The sequence below is a fragment of the Manis javanica genome, chromosome 3, assembly GCF_040802235.1.
Source record: "Manis javanica isolate MJ-LG chromosome 3, MJ_LKY, whole genome shotgun sequence".
NCBI lineage: Eukaryota > Metazoa > Chordata > Mammalia > Pholidota > Manidae > Manis > Manis javanica.
Window position 1 is genome coordinate 108,121,756 of NC_133158.1, and position 25,458 is coordinate 108,147,213.

The following is a 25,458-nucleotide window of genomic DNA, read 5'->3' on the forward strand; positions in this document are numbered from 1 at the left end:
CCTCATCCCTCTGCTTTCCTTCTGGGACTGATAAAAAAGAGAGTTCTGAAAACAAAATGTCTTTCTCAGATGGTTTGGGTTGTTGGAGTATTAGATGTCATGGGAGAATGAAGTTCCTAAAATTGAGTAGTTCTTTAGCAGGAAAAAATTTAAAGATATTTGTATGCTTTCCCAAATTTTCCTGCTATATTCATGTACATTTCAGCCATCTCAAATCAGGATGGCTGACTATGCCATGTTTGGACCACAGTGAGAGATTCATTTGTAGGTACTCTTTTCTTTTTGTTGTTGCCATTGTAGCTATCAATGCCCCCAGGACAAGGGAAGACATTGCAAAACAAACAGAGATAAAAGGAAGATGTTATAAAAAAGAAATCTCTCTTCATTATCATTTACTTGCGTTGTGATATTTAAGGTTTTTATACCGAAAAATAATAACAATAATAGCTAAGAAGATAATAATACCATTTTCAATTGATACTGTTTTTTCCATAATTGAAGTCATTTTCCATCTCTAAAAAGATGCATGTCCATAAAGTCAGGCAATCAAATACCAATTCGATTTTTCATTGATATTTTATTGAAGGTACATAAAGTAGGACTAAGAAGATGGAGTAATAAAGGATGAATGCTGACATTAAGTTCTATTGAAAATTTAGAAATAAAATAACCATTTTGGTTAGCAAAATACAACCAATGGTGATATCAAAATGACCTTTGTGAGAGAAAAGAAATTGAAGAACTCAAATTTTCAGTGCCTGGGAAGTATCCTGAGGCTTCATACAGGACACTAAGATGCCAAGTATCAGGTATAGAAGAGTGCAATTTCAGGGGCAGAATTCATAGTGGCTCTGATATATGGTGACCAGTCATTCAAAGGGACTAATTTATAAAACCTCCTATCAAGCAATTACTCACAAGACAGGTTTAGTATCTCTTTATATCTGTATTGAAATCCTAAAATTTTGTCACAGATTGTCATTTTCTGTAACTTTTTTTTTTTTTGGTAAGTAGGTTTCTTTATCTTAGCTCTGATTTTGTAATTTAACTTAATCTTCCCACAGGAGTCCATTAGGATTTGACCCATCCATTTTCTCTCTGTTTTCTGTTTCAGCAAAATTAGTCTTTCTTTCAGTAGCTTTCCTTAGTTCCATACCACAGCCTGGAAGAAAAAAACTGAAAACATTTTATGCCATCAAAAGCCAAAACATAATGTTGTATGATGAGTATTTATTACTATGTGATTAAAGGGTTTTGAATTAAGAATTTGCAGGCTAATCATAATTATGTAATGAAATCATATTTAAAATAACAAGATACTATGTTATACTTGAAAAATTTTTACTCAGGTCACCATTCCGTTTTTCTTTGTGTATGATTGAAACAAGTAAAGATTACCTGGAGAAATAAGACATGACTATGCTGACCCTGTATGTTTGGGTGGCAAAGAACTTGAAGAAGAAGCTAAATGTCCACCAATCACTCAGAATGAGCACTGTCAGGACAATTGCCACCACCTTATCCAAGATCCTGTTCACCTCATTTTTTCTTGTTTAAGACATTATTTCAAAGCAGTTTTAGGCTCATAACAAAATGGAGAGGATATACAGAGATTTCCCAAAAACCTCTGTCCCCAGCCATAAGAAATAAAGAAGTCCTGCCATTTGAGACAACATGGATGGACCTTGAGGGTGTTATGCTGTATGAAATAAGTCACAAAGAGGAGGACAAATACTGTATTATATCACTGGTATGTGGAGTTCAAAAAAGCTGAACTCATAAAGAAAGAGAGTAAAATGGTGGTTACTAGGAACTGGCAGGTGGGGTAATTAGGGAGATGTTGTTTACAGTACAAACCTACAACTAACAGATGAGTAATTCCTGGAGATTCAATACACAGCATAGTGACTCTAGCCAATGATACACCAGAATGGTTCATCTGCTACCAAGGATGAACCTGAACTGACACATCATAATTATCCAAAGTCCACAGTGCACCTTAGGGTTCACTCTTGTGTGGTACACTCTATAGGTTTGGACAAATACATGATCACTTTATATGTGCATCATTATAATATCATATAGAGTACTTTCACTGCCCTAAAAATCCTCTATACTCTGCCTTTTCACTCCTTCTCCCTCCCCAACACCAACTCTTGGCAACCACTGGACTTTTGATTGTGTCTGTAGTTTGTTTTTCCTTTTCCACAAAGTCATATAGTTAAATCATGCAGTAGCCATTTTTCTTGATTGACTTCTGTCACTTAATAACATACATTTAAGTTTCCTCCATGTGTTTTCATGGCTCAATAGTCATTTCTTTTTATCACTGAATAATATTCCACTGTCTGGATGTACCACCAGTGTGTTTACTATTCACCTAATAAAGCACATCTTAGTTGCTTCCAAGTTTTGGCAATTAAGAGTAAACCTGCTATAAACATCTGTCTGCAGTTTTTTATTGGGACATAAGTTTTCAACTTCCTTGGGTAAATACCAAGGAGCATGCTTGCTGGGCTGTATGGTAAAATATGTTTAGTTTTGTAAGAAACCACCAAACTATCTTCCAAATTGGTTGTTCCATTTTGCATTCCCACCAACAATGTATGAAAGCTCCTATTACTCCATATCCTCATCAGCATTTGGTATTGTTAGTGTTGAGACATTCTAGCAGGATTGTAGTGGTACCACACTGTTTTAGTTTTCATTTCCCTGAGGACATATGATGTTGAACATCTTTTCCTATGATTATTTGCCATCTTTGGTGAGGTATCCGTTAAGGTCTTGAGACCATTTCTTAATCAGTTTGTTTATTGTCTCACTGGATTTTAAGAATTCTTTGTCAGTTTTGAATAACAATCCTTTACTGGATGTGTCTTGAAAATATTTTCTACCAGACTGTGATTTGTCTTCTAATTCTCTTGACATTGTCTTTTGCAGAAGAGAAGTTTTCATTTAATTAAGTCAAACTTATCAGTTATTTATTTCATGGATTGTGCCTTCTGGCATTTTATGAAAAAGGTATCACCATCATTAAGGTCATCTCTTATGTTATCATCTAGTAGTTTTATTGTTTTGCAATTTACATTTATGTCTATGATCAATTTTGAGTTGATTTTTGTGAAGGATATATGGCCTATATTTAGATTCTTTTTTTTTTTTGCATTTAGATGTCTAGTTGTTCCAGTACTGTTTGTTAAAGAGGCTATCTTTGTTCCATTGTACTGCTTCTACTCATTTGTCAAACATTAGTTGACTACATTTATGGGGGGATCTACTTTTGGGCTCCCTATTCTGTTCCACTGAAATACCTGTCTATCTTTTTGTCAATACCACACTGTCTTGATTAATAGTCAAGTCTAAAGGTTGAATAACATCAATCTTCCAACTTTGTTCTTTTCCCCATTTATTTTTTATGTTTATGTTTACACAATGACTATTCTTGGAGGAGGATCTAATTGTTAAGACTCAGACAATGATTTTTGAAAGGGTTGGTTTTGGAAGCTTGTCTCTATTAAGAAGAGATGCTTCTGAACACAGCAGAGTAGTTGGGAATTGTGATTACTTTTAGGTGTCTGCGTGGCTAGGCTCTAGAACCCAATTATTCAATCAAACACTTATGTAATTGTTGCTAATCTAGGTGTGGCTGTGAAGCTATTTTGTATATATGATTGATATTTACAATCAGTTGGCTTCCGGTAGAGATTATCATAGATATTTAGATTGGCTCTTACATAATGTGTGAGGCCTTAAGATCAAACTGAGTTTTTCCTGAGGAAGAAAAATTCATACCTGTGGACGGCAGTCTCAGCTCCTGTGTGAAGGATGTCCAGCCTGCCAATGTGCTGTATGGATTTCAGACTTGTTTAATCAGACCTCACAATCATGTAAGCCAAGATCCAAGTCCTGGAAATAAATTTCTTAACACATACACACACGTATTTCCTACTCATTCTGGGTTTGTCTTACAAATATAGGATTCATATTAGCTATTCACTTCACTCTTGTCATATCATATTCTCCCTTGTTCTGTGCTATGAAGAGGCAGTTAAAGTTCCTGATACATTGTGTGAAAGCATCTTAGAATATTTCTATTTAACAAACCTAAACTATGATCATTTTTCAACATAAAACTAAAGTTGGAATAAGAAGCTCAAATGACTGCTTTTAAATATGACATTATTTACTTGGATGTCATCTCTAGAGTAGCTTAATTTTAAGGATATGCTTTCTCTCCTCTAGATATACAACATCAGCACTGGGGAAATCCCTTAAACTCTGGAGGTGTTTTCACCTGTACCAATCTATCTAATGTGCACTCAGGCATAGTTGCTGTTGTATTTGGTATTTCTATTCTTCACTGTCACTTCTCACTAATGGACTGGTACTGTTACTATCATTTGATGAATTCTCCATTGCCGTATTACTTCATGAATACATTGTTTCTGAATTACTATTTTATGCCACTTTTTATATTCCACTTAATTGGCACCATTGTTTATATGACATAAGAAAAAAATTGGGCTCTTAAATACTTATCTTATAAATCCTGATTTAGGAGAGCTTAAATTGATTATTCCATTTTCTAGATAAAAAAGCTAAGGAAATATTTTCTGCATGCTATCACTGAAGTCATCTAATGCCATGAACTTTCAAAATGCTCTTTAAAAACTTCAGAAACACTTACATGCATCTGTTTATTATGAAGTTTTATATTACATTCCTTTTTACTTTTTAATTTGAAATACCTTACATTATATATGTATACATATATCTCATATATATATATCTTAGTTCACATATATATCTTTATATATCTATAAACACATATATATCCAGATATACATATATGTATATCTTAACTCAAATCTTATTTTAATAGTTAAGTCAAGTATGATAAAAGTACACAAAGAATTGGTTAATAAAATGTCAGATTATGGCAGAGTTATATCTGCAGTTTTAACGATAGGAAAACACTTTACTGCAGAAAATTAGAAAAATATTAAATAAAATTCCAATTTTATAATATTTGGAATAATCTTTTTCATAAAAGATAACAAAATTCACAAAATGTAAGCAAAAGTATTTTAATATTTCATTGCAAATAAAATTGTGTGACTGTGTTCTCTAATATAAGTCAAATAATATTATTCTTAATAAATTAGCATACTAATCTGAATACCATAAAATTCTCATTCATGAAAACCTCTTTAGAACAGATAATATGCAAAATATGACTTGGAGATCTTTGATTCCCAAATATATCAGTATGAGGCTCAAATGTTAAATTTATTCCAGAAGATTATCATGATCATTGGAAAACCTTTATATATTTGTCATGATAAGCATGAAATAATGTCACCTTTTTTCTCCTTTTTGATATATTATTGCAAATAGCAGTTTGATATACGTGTTTGTATCTACAAAAAGAGGGGTTTTTTTTTCCACTCCAAGTTCACCCTATATTAACTTACAAATCTTTTTGAATCCTACACAAAATCATACTCTAATTCTTAGAGTACAACCACAGGCTAGGTAGGTCTAGAGTTTATGGTGGGTGTTACTAAAACCACACTAGAAAAAAGGCAATTCATTATTTCAAGTATCTTGCAGATGAAAAAATTAGAGTCAGTTTCTTTTTTTCCAAAGAACTTGTATTACTGAATTTACACACATGTGGAATGAAGTTTATGCAGCATTTAATTGACTGGAAATTTGAAGTTTTTCCCTGATTTTGTGATTTTTCCAGAGTATATTGTTAAGTCCATTACTGAGAAAAGAGTTTTAATTACATTTTAATTAGGGGAATTGAAGACAACTTGAATCCAAGATGTACAGTGGATACTGTGGGGGAAGAAGTCTGATTCATCTCTACTATATATTATATTTCCCAGGGAATGCCTGTTATGAGTGAACAAAGGGCAGCAGTGCTGTCATTATTGACAGATGATCTCTCCATGCCCATGGGTGCACCGGGGTTATTAGATCACTGCTGGTGTCCTAACATGCTTAATGATGACCTGAGAGTAAAATCAGACTAGAATTAGTAGGAATTTAAAAGCTAATACTGTCTAGTTCAGATATTAGGAATGGGAAAGACAATTCACCTGAAAAGTAATTAAAGTTGGAGATCATTTAGGAAAATTCAGAATGAAGAGTGGTTTCAATAAAGGCTATGGAAAACCAAATATAAATTTAATAAGGAAATAAGTCCTAAAGTACAGACCAGATTTCTAGAGAGCACTAGAGAAAACATCAGCACAGATTTCCAGTAAAAAAAAAAAAGAAAATATAAATGAGATGTGGAGAGTGGAGCTTGTGGCTTTGCAGAATATCTGATTGGCTGAAAATAGCCAACATCAGTTGCTCCGATGTCCATTTAGTTAGGCACACAGTGTTATAGCTTCATTTCATGGTTGGAGATGAGTAAATGAAAAGTCCAATTCTTTAAATCTCTCTAACAACTGTGGTAGTAGTTGATAATTTTATGAATAAATCTTTTTTGACTTTTTATATTCCCTATCACTGTCTCATGCTTTCCAAGTCTAATTATTGTTAAAGCATTTTATTTCTTTTAACAGACTTGGAGAAAGACGATTTAATACACATTGAAGAATTTCTTACCAATATTCATTTATACAAATAGGTTTTTGTTCTGACAGCTTGATTGTGGTATAATCGACATACACTAAAATACACATATTTAAAATGTACACATTGATAAGTTTTGGCATATGCATATACCTATGGATATATCACCACAATCAATGTTGTGAATACATCAATAATTCCAAAAAGTTTCCAACTGCGATCCAATTTTCCCATACTTCAGCCCCCCTTCTGCCCCCAATCACTGATCTGCCTTACTTTAAATTTCACTACAGATTAGTTTAAATTCTCTAGAATTTAATATATATAGATAATATATATATTATTAATTTAAGATGTATATATTCATATGTATGTACTGTTTATTTTTAAATCAGGCTTTATCACCATGAGCATTTTGAGATCCATCAATATTGTAGTATCAATAGTTCATTCATTTGAATAGGTGAATAGTATCCCATTTTATGGCTATACCGTGGTTTGTTCTTTAATTCAACTGTTAATAGACATTTAAATTGCTTTCATATTTTATCTATTATGAATAAAACTGTTATGAACTTGACTTATGTCATTGTATGAATATATAATTTCATTTTCCTTGTATTAATTCCACCTAGGAAGAAAATGGCTTCATCATGTAGTAGGTGAGACTGTCCTTTTCAACTGCATTTAGTGTTATACATTTCCATTTAAGCACAGCTTTAGTGACATCACACAGATTTCTATATATTGTTTTTATTTTAATTTAGTTCAAAATATTATCTAATTCTGCTTTTGATTTCTTCTTTTGGCCCAAGGATTACTATAATTGTGTTACTTTATTTACAAATATTTGGAGACTTTCTGGAGATCTTTCTGTTATGGATTTCCATTACAAATCCATTGTGCTTATAGAACATATAATTAACTTCTTGCATCCTTTTAAATTTATTGAAAGTTATTTTATAACCTTCCCACTTTGATTTTTCCCACTTTTCTCTGATTTTTTTTTGTTGTTACTTTACTTTGCTATGTCTTGAAGCTCACTAATTTTTCTTCTGCAGTATCTACTCTGCTGTTAGTTGCATATAGAGTATTTTCAATTTACCCAATTGTTTTTATTTCTAGGAGTTTGATGAGAATATTTTTTATGTCATCTATGTCTCATTGAACAATGGAAGACAGTTATAATTGTTTCAGTATCCTTGTCTGCCAATTTTACCATTTCTGTTAGTTCTGCACTATTCAGATTGATTGACTTGACTCTTTTGTATGAGTTATATTTTCCATGCCTGAATTTTTTATTGGATAGTAGATGTTGTGAATCTTACCTAGGTATTTGATATTTTTATATTGCTATAAATATTCTTGAGCTTTGTTCTGGGATATAGCCAAGTTTCATGGAAACTATTTAATCCTTTTGTGTCTTTCTTTAAAGTTATAAGCAGAACTAGAGCAATGCTCAGTTAAGGACTAATTATTCTACACTACTGATGCATGATTTTTCTGTGAACTTTATTCAGTGCCCATGAATCATTAAATTTTCCAGGCTGTTTGGTGGAAATATCACTATTCCCAGCCCTCTTCTCACTAATTCTTTAGATAGGTCTTTCCTTGGCTTTGGAGAGTTCTCTCACACTTGTTACTAGTCAGTATTCAGCTGAGTACTTGAGGGGAACCCTCTCAAGTACTCTCTGAAGTTCTATCCTCTCCAATACTCAGCCCTACAGTTAGGATTCTGTATCCTCAAACTCTTAACTGTGTTCTTCAACTCAGAGAGTCCTCTGGTCTCCACCTGGTTATCACGCTTTATCACCATAGCCTGGGAACTCTCTTAAATCAGTAAATTGGGACAATCATAGGGTTTACCTCAATAACTTCCTATCTCATAAGAACTACTGTCCTTTGTTGACAGTTTTAAAGTGCCTTAAAAATCATTGTTTTATACATTTATAGAGGAGGGCAAATCAACTTCCTTCTTCATTTCGACTAGAAACAAAATCCCTTATAACAAAGTATTTTGACTTTTAATATAATTTTGTATAATTTATTAAAAATTCAATTTAATAATTTGAGATACTTAAGATATATACCCTAATAACTGTGGGGAAAATTTCATGTAATTTAATGTAGACAATTTATTTCCTTATATGAAAGTTCTAAAACTATACATTTAAATGATAAGCAGAAAGAAAGTTCAGTCTAGAAAAAAATAGAATAAAATGCTTTATTTTCCAGTTTAATTTTTTTATTATATATTCTCTAAAATAAAATGTTTTCTTTTCTATTTCAATTTGATTATAACATATAATGCATGAGACAAAGCTAAATGGATACAAATAAAGCAAAACCCTTAGCTAGAAGGGGGAAATTTTGATGAAAACTTTTCATTATTTTGATTTTTCTAAGATAAACACCTTAAATCTTTTAAAATTGGTTAATGTTACTTAATTTACGGAGGAGAGCAAAGTTATCCTACCACTGTGAATATTCTTTCAGATAGTAGAATACAACGTTTTGCATTTTTTTATCAGAAAAAATAAAATTCAAAGTCATTACCATTAGTTAGAGCCACAGGAAATAGCTTTCTAGTCAGACAGATGGTTTAACAAGCTTCCTAATGAAGGTATCTTCCTATTCTGTATTCTTCAACAGGCAGACTCAGCAGGAAAATAAAACAATTACCCCAGGATATCTGATTCCAAAACCAGAATATAAAAATTTCAATAAAGAATGCAAAACATAAACAGATACTTCAGAATGCAGTTCGGAGTCATTTTTCCTACCTTCTTTTATCCTATGTCAGGACTTCCTTACTTTTCATATGAAATTCTGTAATAGACTTCAAGGTATTTTCCACAGTTTGCAACTGTCACTCCTCAAAATTGTTTTCCCAACTTCTGCTTGACTAATTTTCCCAGGGTCTAACTTTCACAGCACTAAGTCCCTGTGCACAAGAATCCAATATGGTTTGATTTAGCAGTCACAGCTAATATTGCTAGGATCAATATATGTGCAGTGCTTGGCATATATTGCCAAAGTTCTCTGGCATAAATGTTAAAGGACTTTTTATTTTTTTAATATTATCATTTGCTCCTGGGTAGAATGAATTTCTGTCTTGGTTGAGTTACTGCTGTAGAAAAGGCAAGTTAGTAACCAACAATGCATTTATGGAATCAAAGCTGTTGATGTAAAATAGAGGGGTTAATTTATATATTTTAACATGTTTTTATAGTATTTCATTTCTTTAAACTAGATATTAGTTAGATGTTATACAAAGTAGTATGTTGAGGTTTTCTATGAATATTTAAGGCAAATTATTTGTGTTTTAAATTTTAAAAAATGTGTGTTAAAATAAAATCTATATGAATGGTATAGAAAAATAATACAAATTCAGTGTAATTCCAGAAAATGATTACTGTTTTATCAAATAAGCCAGAATTTTAGGAGAATGAAACATACTACTTTATATATACATATGTACTTTATAATATATATGTACTTTATATTATATATATATATATATACATAAATCACAATCACATCTCTGTGTTTTTAGTAGTGACATGTATAACATATATAGGAGATGTAAAATGTGACTAACAGGACCAGTAAAGATAAAAAGCCAACTCTGAGTTGCTCTAGAATTTTTCATAGTTTTACTTTAAGCAAAGATATACTTCCCTACTTATATAGTACCAAAATTTTTTATCTGACCAAATTTTAACCTGTTTTTAAACTTTAAACATTGTTGTGAGTTATAGGACTTTTTTTCCCCTTTGAAAAGTCTAAAAGTTAACAATATAATAAATATAATATTTTTAAACTAAGAATGGAGATAATTTTTTTAACCAAGTAGTTTATGGTAGCATTTAGGTCTTACCTAGATTCAAATTTTAGTTCTGTTGCTTACTACATGTAACAATAAATATGTTTCTTGATCTCTATTAGTAATCTTTTTTATTATTATGTTGTATCATCATTTTAGCGGGCATTCAGGAATTAAAGAAAAAAAAAGTTCCAACAAATAATACATGACCAATATGGTAGCTACTGATCTTATAATTAAATTACTTTCTAAGACCAACAAATTTCAATATTTTAATTTAGGATAAAATAAGATTTGGAGTCTCCTCACCAAGAAATAAAACACTTAGTGATCCTTAAGTCAAAAACATTATGCCATAGGAAATGTTTATAAAGTAACATCATTAGGTACAAATGCTAAAGCAAATAGTCAGAAAGTGTTTTATTTTTCTGTTCAGTTTAATTCAACTATCATTGTTAAATATACCTAGCTTTGTACTGTGAGATCAGAAGAATAGAATAAGAAGGTGGCAAATGCTTAACTCTGTTAATTACTGAGTTAGTACAAACACAATATTTGCAGCAATAACATTCACATTTAAAGCAGAGGTGAGAACATGAGTGAATTTGAGAACAAAGGCTAAGAAAGTTCACAAGGCTTAGTTCAGAAAATACATGCTCTGGCTAGCCATTAGGATGAAAAGGATAATGTTTGTCACAATCATCTGAGAAAGTCTTATGAAGGAGTCAGGATTTATTTGAACTTTGAGGAGTAGCTGTTTTAGGAAAAACAAAAGGGCATCACCAGAAGAACAAACACACACAGAACAAGAAAGTCTGGAGGTGATAAAATGCATATTGTGTATTGGGTAGTAATAAAGAAATAGACTACTATATGAGAAAACAGTCTTTCCAAAATAGTGGAAAGCGAGGTAAGTTTATACTGCTATGTTACTATGAATGATCATGTGTACTACAAATATGATTTGGACTTGATCTGAAGAGCAATGTGAAACTTTACTTGAGCCAACCTATGTCTATTTCTGTATTCCACAGTGTGAGTCAAATATGTGGTAAACATAATTCAGTGTATGTTTTACATTGGGTAACATGCTGGAACCTGAGATTCATTGTATAATCATAAAGATAAGGGGACTTTGCATTGGCACTGTATTACCCTACTCTAGGTAACTAAGGAGAGTTGGGACAATAGCTGACAGTGGGTTATCTGTACTTATGTCTTGCTAGAAATAATGTCTGTGGAAATTGTCTAAACAATTATAAAGATTATTGCGATTTTTCTAGGCATACTCCTATTAATCTGAAATCAATGCATATTAATTAATTTTGTGGTTTAATTATAGAAATTTATGGTAACAGACTTTTTATAACAAAGACCATTTTATTGCAATCTATGTTAATGTGTTGACTAAGTTAGCTTAGTATCTTAAAGATTAATTTCTGTAACTCAATAATCCCCACCACACCTAGCACAAGTATTGCTGAATGACTTACAATGCAAGGAAATTTTTCTTGATCTTTCACATATGATCACTTCTAAAGGTATCACAGACTAATTAGAACCCAACCTTCATTGTTACTGTGTTAAGTGAAGATCAATTTGCTAATCACTAAATAATACAAGAGCATGACAGATGTAATACAGATCATCTCTACCTTCTAGTCATCAGAACTGGCTGATGCCATACACGTTGTCAGAACTTCAGCACTTAAACTCAACGGTCATGCCGTGACCTTCCTTAATACAGCAGAACTGCCAGTGAGCGAGACATGATGATGAGTATCTTACGCTACCATACGTAGTAGCTGCCTTGAGACCCAGCCTAAGCCTCTGTAGCCTGATTTGAATGAAATATTTCATGTAACTGATGCTGGGACTCACAACTTTCTCTCTGTTTAGTGTCATGAAAAAAATGTTCTTTTTCTAAGCAGACTTAGGAAGGGGAAAAAAGCCATATGTATGTTTACTCTAGAACCCAATTTATTTTTTCTTTGAAAAACTGCAACAATACAAAATTCCCATAACATTCCCCAAATGCAGAAATTATAGCAAGAAAGTGAAATCCCAATAAAGTATCTATGTGAATGTCACAGGCTAATCTTATTCTTGTGAAGGAAAATAGGATGTCAAGTGAATATGTTTTTTATTTGTTAATTGATTTTGTTACTATTTCAAACTAGAAGTTTTGCCAAAGAGTATTATTCTGGTGATATATCCACCAATGTTGTTAAATCATTAAATTAAATGTATTATCAATGTGTTTCTAATATATAAGAGAAAAGCAAGAAATAGAAGTTCTGTACATCACCAATGTACCCCTCTTCTGTAAGTGAGAAATTGAAGCACAGAGCATTTTAATGTCTATTGAATATTAAGTAGATTTAATTAAAACAATTCATTTCAAAAATAATTCTGACTTGAATCTATGTGACCCATCAAATCTGTCTACTACTTACTTTCCTTATGGGATATTCATGAGCTTTCAGTGTGCTATTTGCCTACTTTAGTTTAACTCTCCCTGGACTGACATAATTGTCTTTCCCAAATGTAGGATGTTTTACCAGCATCAAATTCTATGCAAATTATCTAAGTGTTGGGCAGCTTCCATCTTACCATTTATATACCAGGTGGAGTCTAGTTCAGTAATTTGTGGCAGCTCAACTCTGTATTTTCTGAAGTCATACACTCTTTCACCCTCCCTCCTGCACTTGCTCTTGTGTGAAGAAGATAGCCTCATTGTTGCTCCACCCTGGTCATCCAACACATCCTGCATGGAACCCCAAAAAGAAAAGAGGTAACAGGAAAATTCCACTTATTTCTACCCTCATTGGATGTGTTGACCAGTGATGATCAGAATGCAGCATGTCTTGACTCAGAATGAAACAGAGGGTGCACGCTGTCCTAAACAGACACGAGATTTTTGTATCATGAGCTGAGCAAATAAGGGCTCTATAAAATGGAAGAATGAAGGCCCTGCAATGGCAAACTAATTTTAGGACATATCTTTTAAAGCTATTAGGTTCATTCTCCACATGGGCTACTGATCAGCAAGGCCTGTAATTGCTAAAAGGTCTCTCCATGGGCACTTTATTGCAGTGCGGAGAAAGACAATGGTCTGTGTCCAATAACGTTTACAAACTAGTTGCAAAAGTCATGGTTGTGAGTTTAGATGAATAGAGTGGGAGGGTCAAGACAACAGTCGTTGAATCAGGACTCCAAAAAGTCTGATTTCTCTCCAAACTCCTTTTGTTTGAGAAGGATTACAAAGCTGTGCTTCGACTTAATTATTGTTGCAGCCTTTGCCTCTCTCTGCTCCCAGACTTGGCATAGTCTCTGCTGGTTTCCAGCGTGCTGTTGCCAAGCCTGCTTCTATTCCTTTCATTGAGTGTTGGCTCACTGAAAACTCTCCTGGCAATGGCCCAAGCGCATACATAGCTGTGCCACGCTGGTGCCAAGTTCTCTCTTAAATGCCCATCCCTGCATGTTTTTACCTTGTTATAGTGGGAGTTTTAAAGTGCAGTTCCAGAATAAAAGCCAGTTCCAATTCAGAGCTGATTCATTTAATTGGATGATGAGTGTCCTTTCCTTAACTTTTTGGTTCTAATGGTCCATTGGAGTATTATTTCTACTGCTGTGTTCTCTCTATATAGATATGCATTAGAATTTGCTGTGTGTCTCCAAAATTTTACAATGATAGACCACAAAATTAGGCTAAGAAGCAAAGTCTAATTCTATCTACTAGACTTTATGCATGGCTCTAGAAATATTTTTATCTCATGTTTGACTTACTATAGCACCTTACTTCAAGGGAAATTGGTTTAATGTGATTCTACTTTCCATCAAACTTCCAGCATCTCTGCTTTTGGGGGAATCATGAAGGACCTTTATCTACACAGTGGCCTGAACACTGACTTCATGTGTGTCCTTTGTTCAAGACTTTCATCCCACTGTGAGATTTCTGCAAATCTTCCTCTTATTTGTTCTGTCTCCAACTGTGACCTTATCAGGATATCATCTAATCATTTGTGAGGTATGTCACAAGCTCTCTGTTATTATTGATAAATTCCTTGTTATTGCAGTTGCCATTATTTCAAAAAATAGAAATAGAAAACAAAAGTCAAATGTAGGTCTATAAACTTGTCATCTCACTCACTGAAGTTCTCTCATGCATTCTTAATTGTGAGTAAAGGGGTTTGAGTTCAACTTGGAATGCAGGAGAGCATATCACTTTCTTTGTAGCTCCAAACTGACACACCTTCCCCATACTGTTCATTAGCTCTTTTCCCTGATTTTTCAAATCAGATTCAAATCTCACTTACAATAAAACACTTCCAAAATTAATGTCACTGTAACTTTCAATGAATATTCTTTTCTTCTCTGTTTGCTTTTTTTACCATAGGTTGATTTTGATATTAAGTTTAACAAAGATGCTATTTTTTTCCTGATCAGATTTCTGGACTACATGGACTGTATGTATTTGAAGTTTTTCATATTATACATTATGAAAAAATAAAAATAAAATGGTGGGCAAACTAGAAAAATAATAATAATACCAAATACAGAATCTGGTCCAAACCTTATAATTTACTTAATGGAAAAAACAGGTGATCTATAACATTTTGTTTCTGAACAGAAATTAATATCAAAATATCAAAATAAAAATAATAACAACTAATTTTTTTTTTGTAAATCCACTTACTTTGAAATATTTTCTCTCTCTCTTTATCTTTCCTTTCTCTCTGTTTCTCTCTCTCTGATTTGTATACTACAATTTCCAAAGTCTTGAAATACCTTGTAAATTAAATGATGCCATAAAAAGAGGTACTTAGAGGTGTGTGGTTAATTTTATGTGTCAACTTGAGTGGGCTAAGTGATACCCAGATAGCTGTTAAAACATTATTTCTATGAGTGTCTGTAAGGGTATTTCTGGAAAAGATCAGCATTTGAATTGGTAGGTTGCATAAACAAGGTCCCCACAACAATGTGAGCAGGCATCACTCAATACACTGAGGGCCTGAACAGAACAAAAAAGCAGAGGAAGGATGAATTGCTTTCTGCATGAGCTGGGACATTTATCTTCTCCTGCCCTCAGAATCTACGCTTCTGGTTCCTGGGCCTTCAGATGCAGACTGCAATTCACACCATTGGCTTCTCTGGCTCACAGGCCTTTGGATTTCAACTGGAACTACACCTGGCTTTCCTGGGCCTCAGGTTTGCAGACAGAGATTATGAGACTTTTCAGCTTCCATAATCACATGAGTCAATCCCTCAAAATGTTGCCAGTCATCTGCATCTGGGGATGTATAACTGGGGGAGGGGAGAAATCCTGGGGCAAAATACCTTTGAAACAGAAATAAGTCAAAGGGAGAAATAGAATTTAAGAAACCATTTATTTCTTACAAGCATTTGTCCCATCTCTCTCTTGACTAGGCTCCAGCAGAAGATGAAGAGATATCCACCCAACCTGTCTGGTCCAGATAAACCCTCACACACACTTCTAATTATCTATTGATATCATAGATGAACTAATTCTCTCCACCCCTTGGAAACACATATTGCTATACAGATGCACTAAAACTAGGCAAAAGATTCTGGAAATATTGCAGATTTACCTACAGGAGGTCTCTCCCTGCACACAAGGTGAAACCTCAGCATGGATAGGGGAGGGTTCTTGACTCTGAACAAGAAAGAATTCTAGAGTGGTTAAGAGGAGACTAGGAGGAAGGAATTCATTAAAGCAAGAGTGGCAGAGAATGGCAGCGGCCTGGCAGGTAGTAGAGAACAGGAAAGTGCAGAGGGAAAGAGGACAGGTTCTTGGCCTAAAGCAGATCGTCTTGCCAACTATTAAAGCCAGGGTTACCTAGCATCCTGTGTCTGTTTGGATCTTGTGGGTAAAATTTCAATATTTCCAGAATCTCTCGCCTGTCCTTAGTGCATCTCAATATCAGTAGGTGTTTCCAAAGGGTGGAGAGAAGTAGTCCACCTCCATATCAATAGATGATTACAAGGGTGGGGGGAGCAAGGGTATATCTGGACCAGAAAGTTGGTGGGGGTCCCTTTTTACAGCTGGGTTGCAAGAGGCATGGGCAAGCAGAAGTAGACTGCTGCTTGTAAACAACAAACAGATTTCTCCCACTCTATTGCTCCCTTTGACTGATTTTAGCTTCAAAGGTTATTTTCCCTAGGCTGGGAACTGATTAAACCCCCAGAGTTATAATCTGCATGGCATGGGGTCTAGCCCCTATCATCCCAGGATTTAGGGGAGCCACAGAGCATGGGATAGAGTACGTTTATGTTCTGGAACCTTCCCAAAGAAAGGAGATTTCCAGGCAGGCTACTAAGGGCAGATGATACAGCTGCAGTTCTATATGGGTCACCCAGGAGACAGGAATTTACAGGCCAAACTCTGAGTGCTCAGCAGCCCCTATCTAGCTACCAGGAGCAAAGCAGAGACAGAGTGAAGACTTGGAAATACAATGAAATAGCAAAGAGAGAAAATGCAGTAATTTGAGCAGTAAGAAAGCTTTATTTAAAAGAACGCATTTAAAGAAAAGAAAGTGCTGGTGTCCTCAGAGAGGCTGGGGATTCTGTCTTTCTAAGGCTTTCAAGAAGGTTAAAGGGTGGAGGGGAGTTATTGGGTGTAGACTTGACTTGTGGTCTCATGATGTCTCTTGCTAGTGAAGGGCACTGTGCCCTCACCCACAGTCAGTCCTCTAGATATGCTGTAAAATGAACTTGACATAAGGGATTTATTGATCCTGTTCTTCTCCAAGACAGTGGATACCCTCAAGCAGTGGGGACATAGCAGTTAGGACTGCTTGCTCTGACTTAATATTGGGTGGGTTATTGTCTGATTACCAAAGAATATGTTAGGAAACTTACTTCTCAACTCTCTACTTTTTAAAGTGGAATCTTAGCCTTAAGATGGGGTCCCTCCTGTTCTTACTATACTGTTTATATCTCAGCATTTTTCACATAGGCAGGAAAAGTCAATCACAATGCTTGTCCCATGTCCCTGCCCTACGTCAATAATAAATATCTTTCTGTATACCTACATAGAGATATATATTCCTCTGTTTCTGTCTCTCTGAGAATTCTAATAAAGGCATAATGGAGGGAAAGTACCATTTGAAAAACCTGGACTCATAATGGCTATTAGTACATAAGTTAAACAAATAATATTATTTGTATTTAGAACAGACTAAGTACTTGATAAATATTAATTGAATAATAAAATAATGAATAAATGGACTAATTAATTTGACTTCTAAGGTATAAGCATGTAAGATTATATTTTGCAATGTACCCAGCATTTTTATTAATCAGGTAAGGAAGACAAGCAGTCAGAAAATGACTGTCATGAAGCAAGAAGTTTATACTCACAGATCCCTAGAAACAGGATGGATGGCGCACCACGCTGGGCTGGATGAGGAGGCACCAGGGTCGGTCAGGAGGCAGAAGGAGCAGGCGGAAATGTAAGAACCTTTCCCGTGGTTTCTAAATGAAGTAAAGGTTAAGCAGGCTGAGAATTGGCTAATTTGAATAATTTCTGTGGGCTGTGGGTTGTATGGGCTCTCCTGAGTTGTCTGGTACCTGGAGGTAATCAGGATGGGAATACTGGCCTGGAGTATTAGAGGTTTGGATTGGTTAGTTTGGAGGGTGACTCCCTGGTAAGCTGTGATTTTATTTTTAGGCATTAATTAACCCTAGGCAGAACACTCCTTTCCAAGGTCTGTAAGGCCCCAAGATGTCAAGATAGCAAAACAAAGACAGATTAGGTTTATTGTCTATTACTTCTGTTTGCTCAGTCTCTCTCTGTTTTGGTGTGGCCAGGTCCCCACGTTCATTTAGTGTGATTCTGGTAAGCCTTTCTAACAAGCAGTCCTGCGTGTCTGCCATTCGTTGTATCTCATGTACTGTCAATAGCATGTGACCCAAGGCAAGTCAGACTTCTTATTTAGAATTTCTATGGTTGGGGAGAGAAATAGAAGAAACAAGCAAAGCCAAAGATGGAGAGAAAGGGAGTGCAAGTGAGAAGGAGGCCTGACAGCATTGTTTGAACCTCTTCAGTTGGACTTCTCAGTTTAGGATCAGGCAATAGATTGTGTTTTTGCTTAAGAAATTTTGAATTGCGTTTATGCGTTTATGAAGATAATAATCATAATATAGTATGTTTAACTTTCATGCTAGAAACCATAATCAATCCCAGTGAGCAATACTAACCTCCAACCCAGACCCCAACTAATGTCAACTGTTCATAAATGGCCTCAGCCATTCTACGAAAGACAGGCAAGTTTAATCTCTACAGGATTCCCAATGAATTCTCTATCAAGACACCCTACATATCAACTAAATATGACAGAATTTCATTCTGTAAGATGTGACTTCATATTAATATTGCAAAAAATATAGCATTGTAAATATATTAGTATAATTTATGGCTAATTAACACTAATAAAATAGAATTCAATATTTTGATGCATGCCCATTTTCTTATCTGCTTTAGTGGAAGAGAAAGGATGGGGGAACCTTCATCATAACCACCTATGTATTTATCCATCCCTAGGATACCAGGAAATCTCCTCTCTCATTCTTCATTTTCTTAACTTGTAATTAAAAAGTTTATGATTCCCAGTAGTATGAAAATAATCAAAGATTCTTTAGATTTGTATCAAGAGATACGCCCTCTATACACTTGCCCACTCATATACACCATACCCTACACACTTCTATACAAGAACGTGTCTGTTCCGAATTCTAAAAACATTGTTCTCGCATTCTACTTCATGTTTCCCATGTCTGATATGTTCCTAAATTATTCATATTTTAATTAGAAGATTTTGTCAGATCACTAAAAGTCTCTCACCCTTATTTAAGACTACTGGGAATGTAAAGAGTCACGCTTTAATAATATAGCTCCTTATTAAAGTGGTTTCAGATCTCATGATGTGGCAGACGATGATGCTGCCAAAGCAAGGGGGCATGCTGTCACAGTGGTGCACCTAAAGTACTCCCTGCCCTAGCAGGCATACTAAGGCTCCACAAAGTGGAATGTAAAAATTGTATTACTGAAAGCTCCTCTGGACAAAAACATAAGACTTTTGAGCCTATTCTAAAAATGCAGTGTCCCTACTACTCTCTCTACATATCTGTTCAGCTAGCAATCCTCTGATCCTAGGGTATAGTCTTATCCTTTCCAGAGAAATTGTTTTGAAGACCTTAATAGCAAGTGCTGTAATATTGGAAGCCCTCTAGCTCTCATAACTTTTATTACCTATTTTAGACAAACAAAAAGGGTTAAAAAACAATATACTGAACACTGACATACCTTCAAGTCTAGTAAATAAAAATTACAAATGAGATTAGAGCTTTCTGTGTATTCTCCTTGCTCTGCTTATTTCCCTCACCTCCAAAAAAACCCACATTCCTTAACTTCTTAGTCATTATCCAGATGCATGTACACATTTTTACATTTGGCTGCAACCAAACGTAATTTATAGTACTGTTTATATGTCCAAAATTGGTGTACAATTCATAGTGGCTTATTATCAGTTCCTATTCTGCATGTGTTGGTATATTTATAATCTATATATCAGTGTTAGCTTTTGCTTCTTAATAATCCATCCCAAAATTTAGGGTTGAAAACAGCAGCCATTTAAATAGCTCACTGTTCTTTGGGTCAGAGATTTGGGCGGGACAGTTCTGATCTTGGATCGGCTAACTCATATATACATTTGCTGTCAGCAGCTGAACAGCAAACTGACTTTTATTCTGAGGGGTCAGCTGGGTAGAGTGGTCGACTGAGCCACACATGTGTCTTGACATCCATGTTAGCCCATAGCAACATGGCTATGAGACCATGTTGCTTGGTTCATGAACCATGGGAACATGGTTCAAGAGACCAGAAATGAGTATTGTCTCTTAAACCTGAGGCTCAGAAAAGCATTGCTTCTACCATATATTATTGGCCAAACAAGTCAAGAGATTTGAGAGTTAAATTTAATATATTTCTTGTGGGAAGTAGCTACAAAATCACATTGGAAAAGGGACATGTCTCTTTAGGGCCATATTTACTACCTATCACACAATTCTAACTTAGTTTCCTTTTCTCTCATGATATGTTACTTAACTTTCTGGTTCCTTTTTACAAAGTAAGATAACACTTATTATTTATTCTTTGGGGTCAAATTTATTATAATGGTAGTTAAAAGTTATTTGTATTGGAGAAGATAGATTGTTAGACAAGGGCCTTGATTCTAGTGTAAATCGTCAAATGAGCTGATGCTGATGTTGGAAATAATGTTAGGCTCTTTATGCCAAATCCTTTACACTATTTCTCAAATTAGTTTTTATGCACATCTTATATGTGTGTTTTAAATGTACAATGCTTCATTATTCCTCTTTTGATTCTCAATTTATATTCTTTTTTAGGAATAGTTATATATAATGTTTCATGTGACTACTTTACACTTAGCAATTTTTTGTTGCTGTAACGTTTTTATTTTAGTAGCTTCATTTTTCTTCTCTTTCATTTTTACCCCTTAGTTCTTAATATCTCCTCACTAGAAGGAAGAATGTAATGGTTAATTTTTTAGTGTCAAAGCTGGCTGGGTCACAGAGTGCCCAGATAGTTAGTCAGGCATTATTTCTGGGCATGTCTGTGAGGGTGTTTCTCAAACAGATCACCATCAGAACGGGCAGGCTGGGTAAAGTGCACTGTAACCCCCAATGTGAGTGGGCATTGCCCAATCCATTGACAGAACAAAAAGTCATAGGAAAAGAGAACTCTTTCTCTCTGTTGAGCTGGGACACTGATTTTCTCCTGCCCTTGGACTGGGATTTACACCAACTGTCACTCTTGGTTCTCAGGCCTTGGAACTCAGACTGGGACTGGCAACATGAGCTGTCTAGTTCTCAGGGCTTCAGACTTAGACTAGAACATATACCACCAGTTTTCTTGGATCTCTAGCTTGCCAACAGCGGGCTGCAGACTTCCCAGCCTCCATAACCATGTGAGTCAATTCCTTATAATACATTTCTTTCAGAAGATAGACAGACAGATAGATATATAAGTAGATAGATGTTATATATATACAACACATAGTTATATTATTGTATATTGTATAATTCTAATATTTTATAATTGATATATTGTAATCTCTTCGCACTACTCAGTTTTCCAGACAAACAGAACCTATAGGCTATATATATACACAGAGAAAGAGAGAGACAAAGAGAGACAGAGAGGAACAGATAAAACAGAAACCAGTAGGATACATATCTTCTTTATGTATCTATAGATACATATAATAAAAATTAGATGACTAATGTAAAGAGACTAATACAAAGAGATCGTATTTAAAAAATACTTTAGTTTTTAACTAGTTTGGTCTATAGATTCTCCTAAATGTCAATCTATCAACAGTGTATTTGACATGCCACTGTGTGACAGAAGTTAAGAATATAGTCGCAAATGGCATTACTCCTGCTCTCATAAATCTTCTCTCATAAAGCTTCATTCTTCTGCCAGTTTATTAAAATAAGCATATAAATGCTTTTTGTGAAAAGCAGTCACTCATTATAATGCCTAGAGTTTCTTTGGTATTTTCCGTGTATGCAGTCTGAAAGTGTCCAAGGACAGGTTGTTCTCCCATAGCAAACTGGTCTCTTAAGAGGTACTGGGACTCGATTTTCAAAGTTCCTGCTATTTTTTCCTCAAACCACTATAAAGATCTGATCTAAAAAAAATAATAGTTGATTTAAAAAAATAATCAGTAGTGTTGCTTTATTTCCAGATCAATATTTACAATTATATTGAGCCCAAATTTGTCCACCTCCCTTTCAAATTTAGGTTTTCCAGTCACGGTAGTTTACATAAGTGGATGCTCAGGGTATTTAGAGGGAACAATGAAGAGGAAGAGTCTGAGTTTGCACAGGTCAGCTGGAGACACTCCTTAAAACTTAGCATGACATGTTGGCATAGGATTACTAGACCTCAGCGGGCTGTACCACCATCAAGAACTTGATTGTCTGAATCTTATTAACCTGAGAGTTCTCTGAGGTCCAGTGTGCTTGATCGTCTCTCAGCTCCTGTGACCTATCCTAGTGCAGCTCCTCCCAGCCATTCAGTGATAGAGGGTAAAAGAATATAGGAACAGATTTAACATTAACATCCATGAAAGAACTGTTTTCTTCTGCCAGTTTATTCTGGTTCATAGATGCTGAAAAGAACATGATCTCTGGACATCACAGATGCAGGAGCATGCCTATCCCCTGCCTACTTCCAAATGTACTTCCTGAGTTATATTTGTAAATAGAGTGAACACAACATTTATTCTCACTGCCACCCTCTCAATCCCCTTCCAAGAGGGTAACTTGAGGGAAGTTATTCTGAAAAAATCAATTGGCCTTGAATCTAAAGAGCTCAATGTTTGCTCTATGTCATCTCTGAACATTTTATGACTTATTTTTATATATTTTTGAGAGTGGGTTTCCTTCTGTTCCCCTAAAAATGCAGAGATTGGTAAAATAACAATATTAACATTAAATATATTTCTCAGCCAAAAGCAAGTTGAGCATTCTTAAACAAAGGGAGTGCGTGTGATCACTAGGATTTCTGTTTGATATGGAGGTGATGCTGAGTGTCTCATCCCTTAATTCTGAAGTAGCCTTGACTGCAGATAGCAGGAGTTGACTGAAACCCTGATCCACAAAAAGATAAAAGATTTTGCATGATTGAAGCAGTTTCTGTATAAGCGAACCTACCATAAAACACTTTGAGTTAGAGTGAATTAAATGAGAGGTCATGTGAAATAGTTGGGTGAGGGTTGACATTCCAAATTACTGAAAAAATATGTTGATAATAGTTTGTTTATTCTCACCTTCAGAGACTTTGCTGCTGTTAGTGACCTGGTCAGATATGTGCTCACAACAGATATTGGTGGAGAATTCTCTGTTCAGGTGCAGGGATGAAAAGGTTTAATAACACTTTCTCACCTTCACAACTATTAATCTAGTTCTGTGTTTTTTCTCCTGAGGTCTCTCACCTTTGGCTGTGTTTCAATGTCAAATACCCTTGATTAAAACATTTTGTTGTCACTTCCTTTAGAAATGTAGAAACATGTCATTAAATGAGAACTCCATCACACTTTATGTAGCGGTTAGAGTATGGCTTACAGCTCTAATGTACAGTGCTGTGTATTCATTTTTAGTTAAAATATCTTCCACAGAGTAGTATATAATCTGTGTCTCTCCTAAAAGGAATAAGGCCCACTCATAAATCAGGGTATCTCCTATTCCTGCTGCCATAACACTAGTAATGAGTCATTTCAAATGCATATGTTAGTTCATTATGCTCTTCCTCAAAATATCCAAATCAATACTATAATAAGTATTTGGACAAATATTATAATCATATTTGGACAAGTATGCTGTGTTAATGAATAACAAACCAAAAAATCTAGATCTGACATTACTAAAATGATTTGCTTAGGATCCATTTCAAACTTTGATGTGAAAGCTACAGCTGTTGAACAAGTCACATACGTCTGAGCTCTTTTTGCAATGTCACTGATGGTTGACAACAATTAAAAATTTTATTTCATGGAATTTTCCTCTTATCTGATAGTGAATTTCTGGAACATGAATGTTTGGGCTTTGTTTTCTCAATATTTATTAGCTTTTATCCTTTATACTTTATTGTTCTCTCAAGTACTGCAGTTGGATAAAAATATTCATTTATTTGCATTCCACATAAATTAATTAAGCCCTATATGTACCAGTACATGTGCTATGCATTAAGATAAAGCAATGAATGAGTCACACTGCTTCTCTTCAGGGAGCTAAAAATCTAGCAGGGAAGTGTAAAGGACAAAAGAAACCCAGGTGAGGAAAGAGTAAAAATGTCTTAGAAGAGGAATTAGCATAGAACTCTCAAGGCATAGTGAAATCAACATCCATGTCATTGATGGGGGATAAGTAGATTTTTAAATTACTCTTTATTAGTAATCTAGTGTTTCCTTTGTGTCCAGGACACCAGTTATTGAATTCTTCTACCTTTCTCAGTGAAATCTTCCAAATTAACCCCTTAGGTTCATTAGCTATTTATTGTGTGTGTAGGTAGTACAAGAACAATGGATTTAGGGGTAAGAAACTGGGCTTTTATTAACCCTAATAAAAGGTTATTTTTCTCTTTTACCCTTTTAATGAACAAATTTGGGGAGAAAATTTGGTTAAATATGGAAATTGTGAAAGAAACCATATTAAAACCATGTTCTATTTGAAAAATATACAAATGAGATTTGCTCAACATATGTATAAAATGGTAGCCAATAGCAAAATATTTCCATAACTACCAAAATTTCACTTCCTTCCCTTCTGTTGTCAAACCTCTTTCCCCACCTCCCTGAATTTGGAAAACTCTGATCTTCTTCCTAAAATAACAGTTTGCCTTTTAAAAAATATTTTTATCTGAACAAAATCATATGGAATGCAGCCTTTTGTGTTGGGTTTCTTTTACTTAGCATAGTGCTTTTGAAATTCATCCATGTTGATGTTTATATCAGTCATTCATTTCCTTTCATTTCTGAGGAGTATTCCATTGGATGGATACACTACAAATTATCTGTTCACCAGTCTAAGAGCATTTGGGTTCTTTCCTATTTGGCTGTTATGAATAAAGCTACTGTGAACATTCAATGGCAATGTGTGGATGTAGGTTTTTATATTTCTTGGCTAAATATTTAAGGATGGAATTGTTGGGTCATAGAGTAAGTATATGTTTAATTTTAAGAAACAAATAAACTGTTTTCCAAAGCGGCTGTAACATTTCACCTTTCTAGTTGCTTCACATCCATGCAAACATTTAGGTTTTCTAAAAATATCAACTATTTCAATATATTATGTAGTTCTAATTCATTGTTTTAAATTTGCTTTTCCCTAATGACTAATGACAGTAAGCATTTTTAATTCACTTATTTACTCTTCTATGTTCTTTGGTGAAGTGTCAAAATCTTTTCCCATTTTATTATCTTTACCTTTTC